Source organism: Mastigoproctus giganteus, chromosome 8, assembly GCF_048544385.1.
Source record: "Mastigoproctus giganteus isolate SK-2022 chromosome 8, ASM4854438v1, whole genome shotgun sequence".
In the NCBI taxonomy this organism is placed as follows: domain Eukaryota; kingdom Metazoa; phylum Arthropoda; class Arachnida; order Uropygi; family Thelyphonidae; genus Mastigoproctus; species Mastigoproctus giganteus.
Window position 1 is genome coordinate 15,538,954 of NC_143582.1, and position 15,657 is coordinate 15,554,610.

Here is a 15,657-nt window from a genome sequence, read left to right on the forward strand (position 1 = left end):
ATGTCAAAGAGCTATGGAAATATCAAATATGAATATCAATGGATAATTATACTGATAGGAATTATAACAGTAGAATATCTATGAAATTGTTAAATTGAAAATCGTACAATTAAATTGTCAACGTTCCAGATTAGTAATGAATGAAGTGAGAATATTAATGTCTGGATGTCATAATGATATAATACGTTTATAAGAGCCTTTCTTTGTGTATCACAGTAATAATTTTGGTTGTAAAGTTGCAGGAATGTCTGCAAGAATTGTAAAATCCAGCAGTGATTGTCCAAAAGCAGCTATAATAATACGAATATGAATTACAGTCGGTTAGGAAATATGTTAAGTTAGATAAATGCCCAAGTTGAGATTTAATAGAATATGCTGTGATAGTTAAGTTGTTCGAAATCTATCCAGTTATTAAACATGATAATAAATGTTTGTCAGAATCTGTTTTTCCAGATATTTGGAAATTTACAATTTTAAAATTGATTTTAAAACCAGGAAAGAGTCCTTCAGAGTCTAGGGCATACAGACCGATCTGCCTATTGGCCAATTTAGGTAAGATCTAGGAACGTCTCTTAGATATAAGAATTAGTGAATTGTTGGGAGCAAGTGATTTAGTTCAGACAAATCAGTATGGCTTTAAGCGGGGTTAGTCAGCTGAAGATGCCATTTTTGATTTCATTAATTATTGTGATACGATTAGTGATAAATATGTTATGGCAGTGTTCGTGGACTTCGAGGGGCATTTGATTCACTATGTTGAGAAAGTGTGTTAAATGTATTTGTTGAAATGAAATGTTCATAACTATATAAGGTATTAAGAAGCTTTTTCTCCAATACGAAAATATCTGTAAAAGCAGGTCTTATGATGCTCTAATTGTCCACAAAGTTCTGTATTAGAACATATGCGCTCAAATGTTGTTGTTGTTTTTTTTTTTTTTTTTTTTTTTTTTGGTTAGTTGTTGGCACATCGACTTCTGTGGCCATGCACCTCCGAAAGGTTTTTGCATTTTACTCTGATCCAAGCCCGAGGCGGGAATCGAACCCGCGACCTTTGGGTTGGCAGGCAGGCACTTTACCCACCTGGCTAGCCCGGTCGGCTTTCGAATGTTGTGCTAGACCAATGGCTCTCTTGGGGTTTTCAGCACTGCCATGCAATAGCGTATGCTGATGATTTAGAGATTTGCGTTTCAGGTCCTTCTAGGTTGATGTTGGAGAATAGAATGCAGAAAATATTGGATGATTTAATTACTTGGGCTTCACTAAATAAGTTAAATGTATCTATTAATAAAACAAAGATGATGGTTTTTAAAGGTTCTTTTAATTATGGACGTCCTCCAACGGTGCATATTTATAATAAATAGATAGGGTATGTAAGAACTTATAAATACTATACTTAGGTTTGTTAATTGATGACAAATTAACATTTATGGTATATTTAGAAGAACTAGTCAACAAGATTAGAGCATTCAGTTCTGTTTTAATTCTTCTGCATACTGAATACGCCAGCTTAAAAATTAAATATATTAAAAATATTATGTTAAACATTTTGATATTAACTGATATTGCATAAATAAATACTCGATAAAAGTTAGTATTAGTATTATTAACGGTCATATGGATAAGGCTTATGCTGCACCAGACAAAAAAAAAGAGTAAAATAATAATAATAATATTAAATAAAATTAGTAATAAAAGAAAATGAAATAGACAACCTATGCATTTCCCTCCTCCCGTAGGTAACTATCCAGCTGACCTTTGAATTTCCTCCAACTGTCAGCCTCAATCACCCATGCAGGTAACTTATTCCAGTAATTTATAACTCGCTATAAAACTTGCTGCAATCTAGTCTAAAATTCCTGCCCCCATAGCTTGAATTTATGGCCCCTAGTTCTAGAATCATTGATAACTGTGAAAATTTGTCCTCGTTCATTTTACTTTTGCCTCTCAGAGCCTTAAACACCTCAATCAAGTCTCCTCTAAGGTGGCTAGTTTCCAAGCTGTGCAACCCCACATATTCGAAGTCTCTCATATGGAAGCCCTTTTACCGATCTCGCCAGCTAGTTACCCGTCTTTGGACGCTTTCAAGAAGCCCATGTGTTTCTTTAGATGCGGTATCGATACTTGAACACAATATTCCAAGCGTGATATGACAATAGCCTTATATAATGGGATTATGACGTCCTTATCTCTACTAGCAATTGTTCGATAAATCATCGATCACCATGGGCCTTCCTTGAAACCGTGTGTGTTTGTGTGTGTGTGTGTGTGTGTGTGTGTGTGTGTGTGTGTGTGTGTGTGTGTGTGTGTGTGTGTGTTATGTACAGCGGCACCTAAACGTTCCTAGTGTTCGCTGTTCCTGGGTGGTCTATAAGCAGAGCCCTGAGGGCAGCCCCTTGTGACAGACCGGGAGACGGAGTTAGATCCAGAAATAACAGAAACTGTACGGTTTTCAAAATAACTTCTTAAAAGGTTATAGAGAGGAAGAGGATAATCGGCAGCAAGTAAGCGAGCAAACAAACTAGAACACCTTAACAGATCAAACGCCACAGAAAAATCAACAAAAATATCAAGAACGTATTTAGAGTTTGCAGAGAAAGCAATTCAATGACTGCTTCTTCAGTTCCTCGTCCAGTTCGGAAACCGTATTGATCGTCTGATACAAGAGAGGTGTTCTTGAACAGCGAAGTGAGTCTTATAGCAATCATGCGCATTATAGCCTTAGTTGCTAATGCGTCAATAAAACCCAACCAACTATAGCAATCAACCTTTCAAGTGTTTTGGCCAAATGCGATAACAGAGCAATAGGACGGAAGAACTTGCCACTTTGGGTGTTTGAAGGTTTAGGAATTAGTTTAAGAAGAGCTGTCTTCCAGATAACAAGAAATGTGCTTTCATTCAGACATTTACTGAATACAGTGGGAAGAATAGTTGGACGTAGCTTGTGGAATTGTTTGATAAAGATGCCCTCGTGAAGGTCGAGGCCTGGACAACCAGAATTCCTTGCAACCAGTCTGCAATACTCGGAGAACTTCGTGTCTGACTGTATCGTAATGCCCAAGTCCCTTTCCTCTACTACCGGCTTTAGTTCAACTCCGCCAAGTGTATGTTCACTTCCTGCTACTAGTTCCTGTAATGTCAGCCCTATTATGTCATCTGGTTCATGGGCGATGATGAGCTCAAGAGTATTATTTTTCCTAGTACTTTCCTTGACATATTGATACAAATAACAATCATCTAGTTGATTTAAAAATTTTGTCCCCCATGTCAACTGTCCTTCCCCTTTTCTCCAATCAATTAGAGGCAAATTAAAATCATCCATAATAAGACATTCACGCTTACTTGCCCGTTCCATTTGCATGTAGAGGCTCTCATCATAATCTTCACAATCACCTGGCCTGTAGATTACTCCCACTCTCATTATACCTTTGCTTCCAACTATCTGACACCATGCAGATTCTAGCACTAGCTAGAATACGCACTAGCATGCGAAGCATCTGAATCCGGGAAAGCAGTCATCGCGCTCAGGCTGTTTTTGATAAGAAGCATAACCCCATCACCTCTTACATATGCCCTATCCTTCCTAAATACATTGTACATACCGCACTGAAACTCATTATTCCCTATTTCCGGGTGGCACTACGTTTCTGTAAGCCATATTATGTCAGCTTTACTTGTCGTAACCAGCAGTTCGAATTCACTCATTTCATTGAACACTTTTGACAGTACTGTGCAAACAATTAAGACAGTGTTATTATATAGTTAACTACCCCTTGAAGTTATTTAGACTTGCTTCCCTAGCCTTAACTACCCGCTCATTTGAAACGTTTCTGCCTCAGAACATCTTGCTAATATGACCTGTTGCGGTAACAAATAAGAACTCTTGAGGTATGTGCAAGCGCTACTTTGACCAATATTATCGGATGAATGCGTATCTATATTGTTCCTGTCCACCCCAACTAGCAGTTTCTCCGAACCTTTAAGGTATCCTCAATGATACTGGCAGAAACTCTTGCACCACCTTTGTTTAAATGTATCCCGTTTCTACAAAACGGATTCCTTCTACCTACAAGTGCGGGCCAAGCTGATAAAAATTCCCCCCCAAAAGCCTTGTAGAGTCCTTCAAGTCTTGAGTTAATCCACAAGGCTTTCAACATATAATCCATCCTATCGTGCCTGGGCAGAATTGCAGAAACAGACATTCTGACTTAACTGGCGGAATTTCTTCAGATGGTCCTACATTTGTCTAACAAATCGTCAGATCGTGTGCGCTTAATATCATTAGTCCCCACATGAATATAAAATATTCTCTTTATCCCCCTTAAAATCTGAGAGTCTGTTGGTGACATCATTAACAGTTGCTCCCGGCAGACATACCCTGGTTCTAGTCCACCTATCCTTATTACAAAAAATATTTCCCGTTTCCCTGACAATGGAAGCTCCTAATAGAACTAAGTCCTTTTGAACCAGAGCAGTTTGCATTTGGTTATTCTGTTCTAGGGTCAAAATCGGGAGTACATCACTTTGTTTGTTACTAGAGTCTTGAGTCCCTGATGAGCTTCCAGTAACATTATTCTCGACAGCAAGTACCCGTTTTCTCAATGACTCAAATTCCTCTAGCAATGCACCAAATTTTAACTTTAGATCGGTACACTCCATACAACGATGACAAAGAAAAGAATCGCCAGGTATGATTATCCACTAGGTTGACCTTGGAATACATGCCACAGGTTCTGCAAACAACGAAATCATGACTCACCCGGAAATCGCCGTCGGCGGTTTCACTATGAGTCAGGTTACCTTCAGGTGGATTCAAGGTGGATCTTGTCACAACCATTGTTTAAATTTACTAAATATTACAGAAAGTAACTTTTAAAAATATATATTTATAATATTATAAAGCTTAAATTTACAAACTATTACAAGAAGAGAAACTTATATCAAACTAAACTTCATAATATATTAATAAGAGATCAATTAAAAGCAATTATCTAACCTCTCTAATCACTATGCTCTCCCTGCACTTTGGACCCACTGAGAAAAGACGTCCGTTCGCTACGAATGTCAACAGTACGAAATTGAAAAAAAAAAAAAAAAAAAAAACAGTACGAAAGTTTCTTCGAAACATGCAGGTCTGTTTACTCTTGTCACGTACAATGTACAGTAAAGTGTAGAGTAATCTTTCTTTTACGTCCTTCCCACACCGGGTGGAAAAGAACTATAAGTTCGAATTCAAACAATGACGCGAAGAATTTTTATGGGTTCTTTTCACGACGTAGTTGACTTAGTCGATCTGAAGCGAGGGGAGCATAGTTTTTTCTCCCGAAAACTCTGATTTTTCGTCCAGCAAAGAACAAATAACAAATTGACCACAGAACACACGCAATTTACAGTTGTATTATATACCGGGCAAAATGTCCTAAATTGCAAATGTGCCTAAAACCCTACGTCGTGATCATCATTTTGTAGGTCGCAATGGATGACTATACTGTTTAATGTCAAGCGGGGCCGGAAGTCTCCCGCAACTCCGCACAATGGATGACTATGTGTATGTGTACCTGTCTATGATGATTCTTATACAAGGTCTATCTCCACAATATTAAAAGTCTGCGCGGTAGCACAGTTGTATCGTCACCATCCTCCCCACACCGAGTGGAAAAGACCCGAGTTCGAATTCCGTCGATGACGCGAGGAACTTTAATGGGCTTTTTTCACTCCGTAGCTGAGTTAGCCGGTCTCAGGTGTAGATAGCAAGGTTCCCCCCCCCCAAAAAAAAAACCTGTTTTTTTTTTCGTCCAGCAAAACAGGCAAATCGACCAGAGAACTCACGAAATTTCCAGACAAAATTTACAGGGGACCCTAATATTTTTTTTTCCCCACAATATTACTGGATGTAGTACCAAGAACCGTATTGAGCTATAATTCAACCTGGTCAGAAATCTAGAACGTCCCTTATATTCAAGAGTAATACACCCTGTACTAGAAGAGCCTAGAAGACGGGTATTATAATCTTTAATAGAGATTTGGTCTATCTCCGCAATATTACTGGATGTGGTATCAATCCAAGACCGATATTGGGCTATAATTCAACCTGACCAGAAAGAATATCGCTTACATTCAAGAGTAATACACTGTGTACTAGAAGACGGTATTGTAATCTTTAATAGAGAATTGGATGCAGTGATAGTTCATGGTTTGTGTAATTCATATGCTACTTGCGTGATGATTGCTTCGGTATCAATCCGGTTTTATCTCATATCTGCGTATTGCTCTCCTTCCATAGACTTCAATAATTTTCTAGACTACTTGGAGCATGCTTTAGTATGTGGACATGTGGACATGTGTATATGTAAAGGGCGGCACCTAGAACATTCGTTCAACTCCGCCTCGTATCTCTGTGAAGAACTGTATCACTACAGATGGGCCAGATGTGTGTGACGTCGGTTTGTGTGTATTATGTGTGTGTTCTGCTGTTCTGTTCTGGCCGCTTGGCTACCCAGAAGCATCAGTCACCTGGACAGATGATTCTGGGTACTCGTCCACACCACGGGAAGGTGGGCCAGTTCCAGTATATCACGTAACGTCTCGAAAGAGACTCTGACTCACCTGGTGTTGCCAGCAGGTGGGCCAGGATCCTCTGGGGGCCCATTCCAGAGGGACTTCAGCAAAAAAAAAAAAAAAAAACATTCACCCGTGGTGCAGGTTTTGATAAAAAAAAATAATAATAATAATAAAAGAAAATAAATAATAAATAAAAAAAGAATATATAATAAATAAATTAAATTAAATAAAGAAAAAAAATATAGATATTAAAAAGGAAGAAAAAAAAAAAGGGAAAAGAAAAGAAAAGAAAAGTGGGAAATTGAAGAAAAAAAAAAGATGAGGAAAGGAAAAATTATAAATAAAAAATAAAAATAAAATAGAATAATAATATGCCTCAAAAGGTCAATAGGTTGATCTTTGATAGGTGCTTGAGGTTATGTTGCTACAGCATTAGTTGGAAGCATATGTTTCCTTCTGGCAAAGACAGCAGCTGCAAAAGCCTGGAGTGCAGACAAGTGATGTGGGGTCAGAACAAGCATGCTTTAGTAATATTCTTCGTCCAGCAAAGAACAAATGGACCACAGAATACACGCAATTTATAGACGTATTATATACGGCGCAATATGATACGCCGCAATATACGGCGCGGTTTTATAAATTGTTTCCGCAGTTGTTACCACTACTATATAACACATGTCTTGCAGAAGGATATTTTCCACCAGATTGGAAGGTAGCTTTATTGAAGCTAATCAAAAAGCCTGGTAAGCTCCTCTCAGATCTGGATCCTACCGGCCAATAGCCCTTCTGGCTAACCTTGGCAAGTTACTGGAAAGGTTGATAGATACGGATTTACATCCGGAAAGTCAGCAGAGGATGCTTTAGTGGACTTTCGAACAGACATCGCGAGTTCGGCTTCAAAATATGAATTAGCTATTCTTGTGGATTTTCAGGGTGCCTTTAACTCAGTATGGTGGGAGGCTGCTCTTGCTCAGTTGAGGGTAGCTGGATGTTCTCAAGAATTATATAAATTGTTTGGAAGTTATTTTAGTGACAGATACGTAATTGTTAAATCTAAATCTTTTTATATTAAAAAGCAGGTTTATCGTGGTCTTGTCTTGCAAAATTGATTAGCTCGCTCTTTTTTCCAACTGTAGGACAATAGCTTTTGCCAATGATTTAATAATTATAGTGGCAGGGAGTTCTAGGAGTAGTCTTGAACATAATGCCGATATTGTATTGACTGATTTGCGTCTCTGGGAGCAAAACTATAAAAAGTTAACTATTAATCCGTATAAAACTAAAATGATGCTTTTTAAAAGCAAATTGAACCCTGGCCGACCTCCACAAATAAAGTTAAATGGTATTCAGCTACCTATGACATCTGAAGCTAAATATCTAGGAATAGTAATAGATTATAAACTCTAATTTTTTCCACATCTAATATATTTAGGAGCTAAAGTGAAAAAGTTCTCTGATGTTGTTATTCGTGTTTTTAAGTCTGACTGGGGTTTATCCCGCAAGACTCGTTATATTATAAGATTATATGATGCCATGGGAAGTATTTCTTCCCATGACATCATATGCAGCAGATGCTTGGTTGAGTTATAGATAGAGTCGAGTTTCAAGCAAAACTCAACTCTATACAAAGGTCAATGCTTCGCAGCATGTTGAGAATGTGTAGGACCTTATCTACTGCAGCAATTCAGATGTTGGCCGGGGCTATTCCTTTGGACTTGTTCCTAATACAGTGAAACTTCTCCTAACGGACACCTCTCGTTAACGGACATCTCTCTACAACGGACATTTTCAAATTCCCCAACTCACCTCTATTGGTTTTAACGTGTTTGCAGCTTCTGTCTAGCGGACATTCTCTGTAACGGACGCGGACAGGCAATCTGCACTGTTTCGTTTAGATTTGCACATAATTTGATCTCCCCATAACGGACAGCAGGCGAGCTCACGGCCCTTTTTCTAGGAACGTTTCTTCCACGTATTGCCTCAATCGTGTGTTTATTTTCTATTTCCGATTCTCTGAATTTTATCAAGGTTTACGTCGCGGTTCTAAACCCTTTTTTAAGAATTTTAAGGCACGTGTAAAACTTCTGATGAATTCGGTGTGTGCAGGGGAGGGGGGGAATATGGTCGGCCTTTCGTCTTTTCAGTTTCAGTTTTCAGTTTTGTTCAGTGTCGTGTGAACTGCACAATGTCTTCTCGTAAACATTTAACTTTAAAAGATAGTCGAACTCATTAATGCGCATGATCGGCAATAAAATAGTGTTCGCAATCTCGCTGTAAAATTCAAAATCGGGAAGACGCAGGTAAGCGACATCCTAAAGAAAAAAATGAACTGCTCAAACAATTTTGGCAACACGTAAATGATCAGGTTCAAAAATCATTCCCGAAAACTGTTGGACTTCAAATTTGTCGCGAACGTGCTAAAAAAAAAATTCCCATTAATGAGCCTATTATTAGGGAAAAGGCTTTGGAGGTTGCGAAATCTATGGGAGTAAATGAGTTCTGTGGGATGGCTAGACAAGTTCAAAACTCGGCATAAAATTTCTTGGAAAACCGTAAGTGGTGAAGGTGGATCTGTTGATACTGGGGTTGTAACAGAGTGGACCGTCAAATCGGAAGAGTTATGTCGTGATTTTGAAGTTAAGGATATTTACAACTGTGACGAAACAGGGTTGTTTTTTTAAAGCTCTTCCTGAAAACACAATGAGTCTAAAAAACGAAAATGCCAGGGCGGAAAAATTTCTAAGGAACGCTTGACTGTACTATTGTGTACAAATATGCTGGGAGACTTTGAACAACCTCTTGTTATAGGAAACCAACAAAATCCTCATTGTTTCAAGGGCATAAAGTTGAATCTTTTGGATGTTGACGGGAAGTCTAATAAAAAAGCTGGATGACACGAGATATCATGAGCGAATGGATAAGTCACTTTAACCAAAACATGATTCGGCAAAACAGAAAAATTATTCTTTTCATGGATAATGCTGCATCTCACCCGCACATTGAATTTTCCAACATTCAAATCATTTTTCTGCCACCAAACACATCTGCAAGAGTGTCAGCCCTTGGATTAAGGGATAATAAAAAATTTTAAACTTCACTACAGAAAACGTGTTTTAAGACATCTCATTGCAAACATGAACGATGTAACATGTGCGAGTGACCTTGCAAAGAAAATCAGCATCCTAGATGCGATTCAATGGATTTCCTCTTCAGTAAACGCAATTAGAAAACAAACTGTCGTGAACTGTTTTGTAAAGTCTGGCTTCTCAAACGCAAAATTGAAGTTGTTAACAGCAATGTGAAGCACCAAGAAGAACAAGTACTTCAACATCTATTGATAATGTACGATACTTCAGCTACAAGTGACCCTGGCTACAAAGATATAGACTCAAACCTCAGTACGGAAGATGGTGCTCTAAATATCAACGACATTATCATCGATATTTTTCAAGAAGTTCCTCATGAGGATGAAGAAATGGAAGGAGGTCATTCATTCTGTCGAAGAACATATTAACGACGAACCACCGATGAAAATAGAAGAAGCGCTCATTCAAATCAATCGTTTAAAAATGTTTTTCGCCGCTGAAGAAGATACTGAAGGACTTTCGATGGTTTCTTCACTCCAAACAAATGTTGAAAACAAAATTATCAGCCGGAAGAAGGTGGAGAAGAAAATAAGTGATTACTGTATGTATTTTTCTTAAGATAAAGTCATAATATGCATAGCACAATTGTATGTATATTATTTACAAAAATATTGTGCAAAATCTGTATATAATTTAATTTAATTTTACATTAAACGTTTAACGATTTTGCTTTCTTTCTTTTTTTTTTTTTTCTCCCTCAGACTTCTTGTTAGCGGACACTTCTCTCTAACGGACACATTTTCGTTCCCCGTGGCTGTCCGTTAAAGGAAAGTTTCACTGTATACCGAGGACTATGTTATCGGATTAAGAAGATTCCCTCTACGTTTCATAACATTACAATTGAAGAAGTTTGAAGTGGCGGAGATGAGGATGCTAAGATGAATGTGTGGTGTGACGAGGAAGGACAGGATAAGAAATGACTACATCAGAGGTACGGTTAAGGTGGGGCCTCTGAGTAAAAAGATGCAGGAATCTAGGTTGAGGTGGCTTGGACGTGGAACGAAGAAGTGAGGAGTATGTGGGGAAGAGGTGTGAAAAGTTGGAGGTGATGGGGGAGACCTAAGCTGAGATGGAAGGACGAGGTGGCAGAGGATTTAAAAGAGAGAGAGAGGAAGCCCAGGATAGGGAGGAATGGAGGAAAAGAATTAAGGATGGAAATGCCGACCCCATATAAACGTGGGAAGAAGGCGAAGATAAAGAAGAAGAAGACAATTGATACTCAGGCAGATATTAAAAGGGAAAAGAAGCGGTGTATAAAGACTGATAGGTGGTAGATGACTTTCATCAACCGGTGAAATACCACCACTTTACTTATTGGAGGCTTGAAGTGGTGAAACCCATGTTTAGTCTCTAGAGCAAAGTTTCCGGCATTCCCCTCCCCCCATACTTCTCCTTCAACCCATGCACGGTACTAAGTACTATAGGTTTTGATACCTTTCGTGTTCGGGGTTTTCATAAAAAAAAAAAAAAAAAAAAAAGATAATTAACCGATGACAAATGAGATGGGACACTGGAACTGCGGGAAGGGTGACATATTTATTTCTTCCTGAGGTGACGTTTCTCCTAGATAAAATGGTAGCTGAATGGTTTACGCCTGGGTTGGAGTTGCTATATATAATAACGGGCCATGGCTCATTGAATGAGAAATTATATGCTCTAGGATTAACAAATACTGAATTGTGTTTTTTTAGAGCCAAGGAAAATTGGTTTCACATTTTGTATGAATGTAATATTTGTGATAATGCGCGAACAATAATTAGTGATCTCCTGGCAAATGTGATTCCTGGACAGGCGTTTCATCTCTTAATGGAACGAGATAAACTTCAGCTGTTACAAACCTTTGCTTTATTTATTTATTTTTAACTCTGGAGTGGGCCCCCAGAGTGTTTTTTATTTATTTATTTATTTTTCATTCATTTATTTGTATTTATTATTATTTATTTTTTTTTTTTAATTTTGTCTCGTAAACTGAGACCTAAGGCGTCCCATCTACAGGAACTGGCTCACCTTCCCGTGGTGCGGACGAGTATCTGGAAGCAGCCTTTCTCAGTTATCGCTGCTTCTAGGTAGCCAAGAGGCCAGCATCACAACATACATAAAATAGACACTACTCCAAGTCTCGCCTAGTTTACAGAGTCTGTTAAAACCTACAGTAATAGGAGGCGGATTTGAACTGACGTCCTAGGAGCAGCCCTAACAATAACACGTCCACAATATTACTGTGGTCGCATACAGAAATCGGTAAAACGCAAGGGTGTTTAATTGCATGGTTTGAATGGGTGACTAGTGGGCCAGCATAATAAATCCACGGAACATTTTAAAACAAATTTTAACCAATCCCTTTTTTTTTTTTTCTTCTAGCCAACCTTATCACAAGTAAATGTTCCCCTCCTCACCCATTACAATCGTGAGTTGAAACTTATTATAATTTTAGCACGCGACTAAGGAAGCCGATTGTAAGCCGTGTGTCGTCGTTCACCTTCCTAACTAGTTACTTACATTTCAAAACGTCACCTTTCATTGAAGTCGGCTGAACTTTGGTATTCAATGAGCTGGTGTCGTAACTGTTTGTGTATGTAAGAATTTTTTTTTGTTTCCTGAAGGGCAGAATCCAGCCTACAGGTAGGTAATTATCGAGTGAGTGATGATTTAATAAATGTGCTACAAAAATGTGTTTTCTCCATTGCATCTGTGCTGATTCTCGTGATATGAAAATGCCATACCACATAAAAAAGGAGGAAAAGGCACCTGAAAAACATCCCAAATATTCATATTTAGTCTCGAAGCTCAAAGAAAGAATTGTTCCAAGAGTTCTCCAGAATTATAGTGGTCAGGTCTGTTAATCTAATTTAAATAATATAATACAGTACAGTATGGTTGTCACAAATAAGTAAAACTATTACTTTTCAAGGAAGTACCGAATTCTACTTTCATGATGCTGGGCTCCATGACACAGGTGAACTCTGAGCCACTGATAAAGCCAAGAAATTATGAAATTTAAATGTACTAAAAACTAAACCTGCAAACAAAGTATCAGGTTACATTATCTTACTGTTAAACATACTTGTTAGTGTCCAGTTTCCTTATAAAAAATGCTGCGTATTTTGCCAATTGGAACTAAGATTAAAAGTTTTTATCGTTACCAACTGTATTAGGAACCAACACAGAGTTGGCCATGAGAAAAACAGTAGCTTCAATGACCGACTAACTCGGCCACGTTGTGAAAATGGCCCATAAAAATTCCTCGCGTTACTGACGGGATTCGAACTTAGGTTTTTTTCACCCGGTGTGGGGAAGACGGTGATTCTACTAACTGCGCTACCACGAGGGCGGGAATTCTCAAGATATGCGTTATCGATGTATAACATTTCTTTTTTTAAACTTTGAAATGTTTAGGTATAATCTCGAAATGAGCAAATTTCGTGATACTGATATATATCACGAAATTATATATATAAAATATATATATAAAGGAAATGCCGTTCATTCGCCTAAGTCAACTGCTGGCGGTATAAAAATCACAGGCTATAATTATTTGATCGTTGAGGTATTTATTTATTTGATCGCACATTATTTATTCCATCAAGCACATGAATTTATGTTCATTTATATGCAAGGCGTATGATTTTAAGTTTTTACGATTTTCTTAATTTCAGTTCAAGACATCGGGTGTATTTCTAAGGTGGTCATTTCGAGTATATATTATTTATAGCATGACATTTATTCTCGTATGGTTCGGGAAGTAGTCCGTTAGTGTACAATCTAGTTCTGAAATTCATAGCAACTAGTACAGCTGCATCTTTAATTCAAAGCATTAAAGCGGGAAATTTTTACTGAATTCGTCATAAGAACTTTTGTGGCCACATACGTTGTCCTGGAGAGTATAGGGGTGTCGCCATTTGTCATTCGTTTGGGGAGGTCTAAGTTCGATTCTGTCGATGACTGGAGAAATTTCTTGTAAGTACTGTATTCTTCAATCGTGGATGTAGTTTAAAAAAAAAAAAAATCGACGTTGGCTCCATGGAGCCGAAGGTGGATCCGTGAATAACGTCATGGGAAATGAAAAAATACAATTTAAGCTTAATAAAATCAGTTTTATTTTATTCGGTATTTTCATTTAAAATCAACAATAAAGGTTTGTGGTAACCTTTATTGCTGCACGTTTGCGCTGTTCTTTTCGATGTCGATGGCCGGACATCTGCCTCTTATTGACCTTGCTCGCGTTTGCGCTTACGACTCTCTCTCTCTCTCTCTCTCTCTCTCTCTCTCTCTCTCTCTCGAGTTCCGCCACTGACTTTGGTGCTTGCTTTTCAACGTTAGATTTGTGATTTTGTCGAAATCTTTGGGCACGTTTAGTTGATGTAACTTTCGGCATCGTCCCAACTTAACTAAATGAAACACAACGCACTGCTCGACAAATGCGAAGTAACTGAACGAAGTACAGTATTAACGAGTTGTTCAACTCTCGAAAACTAAAACCTGATTTGAAATCTAGTTATATATCCTTGTAGAGCTCTCAAAGGGCAACAATTTTGTTGCTCATTGTTTTTGTCTAACATTTATAGTTTTTAAGATATTGCGAAAACAAACTTGAAAACGCCGAATTTTTCAACTCTCTCAACTTTGCATCGCTATTACTCGGGAACCATAAGAGCTACATCAAAACTATTTATAGATGTAAAAACTACGTTTCCTACTGAACAATTTTATCGCTTAGCTTACTGATTATGCCTATCATAGTTTAGAAGTTATTGAGAGTGAAAGTAACCAAGGCGCAAAGGCAAATGACCAAAATGTGAACTTTTTAGTTTTTTCGAAAAAAAATTATATTAAATATCAAAATTTCTAATTTTTTTCTTGCATACTGGTCACGGCATTATATACCCGACAAAATAAGTATAAATTGTTTATACTATTGTTTATTAGTTTCGGAGATATAACAGCGGTTAGACGTTTCACTTTTCGTGACAGCCTGAGCGCCGTAGGGTATAGACGTTAGCATAGACGTTATTCACGTCAAAAAAAACTATCATATTTGGGCCACCCAAGAACCACCTCATCTGCCCATGTGTAATATGTCCATAAAATTGCAGTGCGTTCTCTGGTCGATTTGCCTGTTTCAAAACATAAAAATCGGCCCGTGCCGATTATGTCCGTGCAAGTGAACATACACTTGTACAGTGATAATACACATGGGTGCAATATGTACTGAGTTGCTGATGCGCCTAAAACCTAACAGATTTTTTTTTTTATGAAGACCCCAAATACGAAATGTATTATAACCTTTTAATGTATTATAACTAAGTATTATAGTACTTAGTACCATTCGTGAGTTGAAGGTAAACAGTGGCTGAAGTAACCGATAATTGGGATTCTGCCAAAAAAAAGTAAGTGGAGATCGGCAGACTAAGTGCAAAGATCATTGAGATTGGAACTGAGACCACGTATTTTATGAAATGAACGAGAAATTGTTTGGGAAGTTTAGATCTTTTCGCAGATAAGATTGTCTATTAGTTTGTATTCATGGTGTATTCAGCAGTAAGAAAATGCGGGGAGGATATGACGTATGAATTAATGAAAATTTTGGACATGGCGTACACACGACAAGAATATATATCCAGCTCCTTGGATGGCCTCAACAATGACCCCCGCATACACACTACACAGCCTCCCTCCAGTCACAATCTGGCAGAGTAGAGGCAGCGAGATTATATACCAGCTGATCTGGATGCCTCCTGGAGAGTTATCAATAGGTTTGGTTCGGTGGAGTGGTCGGCCTGAGAACACCGTTTTAGAGCTGTGCCCTCGTAATGTAAGAAAGACTGAATCTCGCCATGATGTCTATTATAACCTCAAGAGACATCAAGTAGCCGAGTGGTCATCCGCTAGACTCCCTGCTGGGGCCCAACGTTGCCCACACTTGGCCTCGCGTAGGCAGACCAGGTACCCAGTA

At 38.2% G+C, this 15,657-nt stretch overlaps 1 protein-coding gene across 1 annotated transcript in view; it reads left to right on the top strand.

The window, feature by feature from the left end:
• LOC150081290 (uncharacterized) overlaps positions 1 to 15,657 on the top strand; it is a 178,729-nt gene that overhangs the window by 58,535 nt on the left and 104,537 nt on the right. The gene's annotated exons all lie outside the window — the stretch shown is intronic.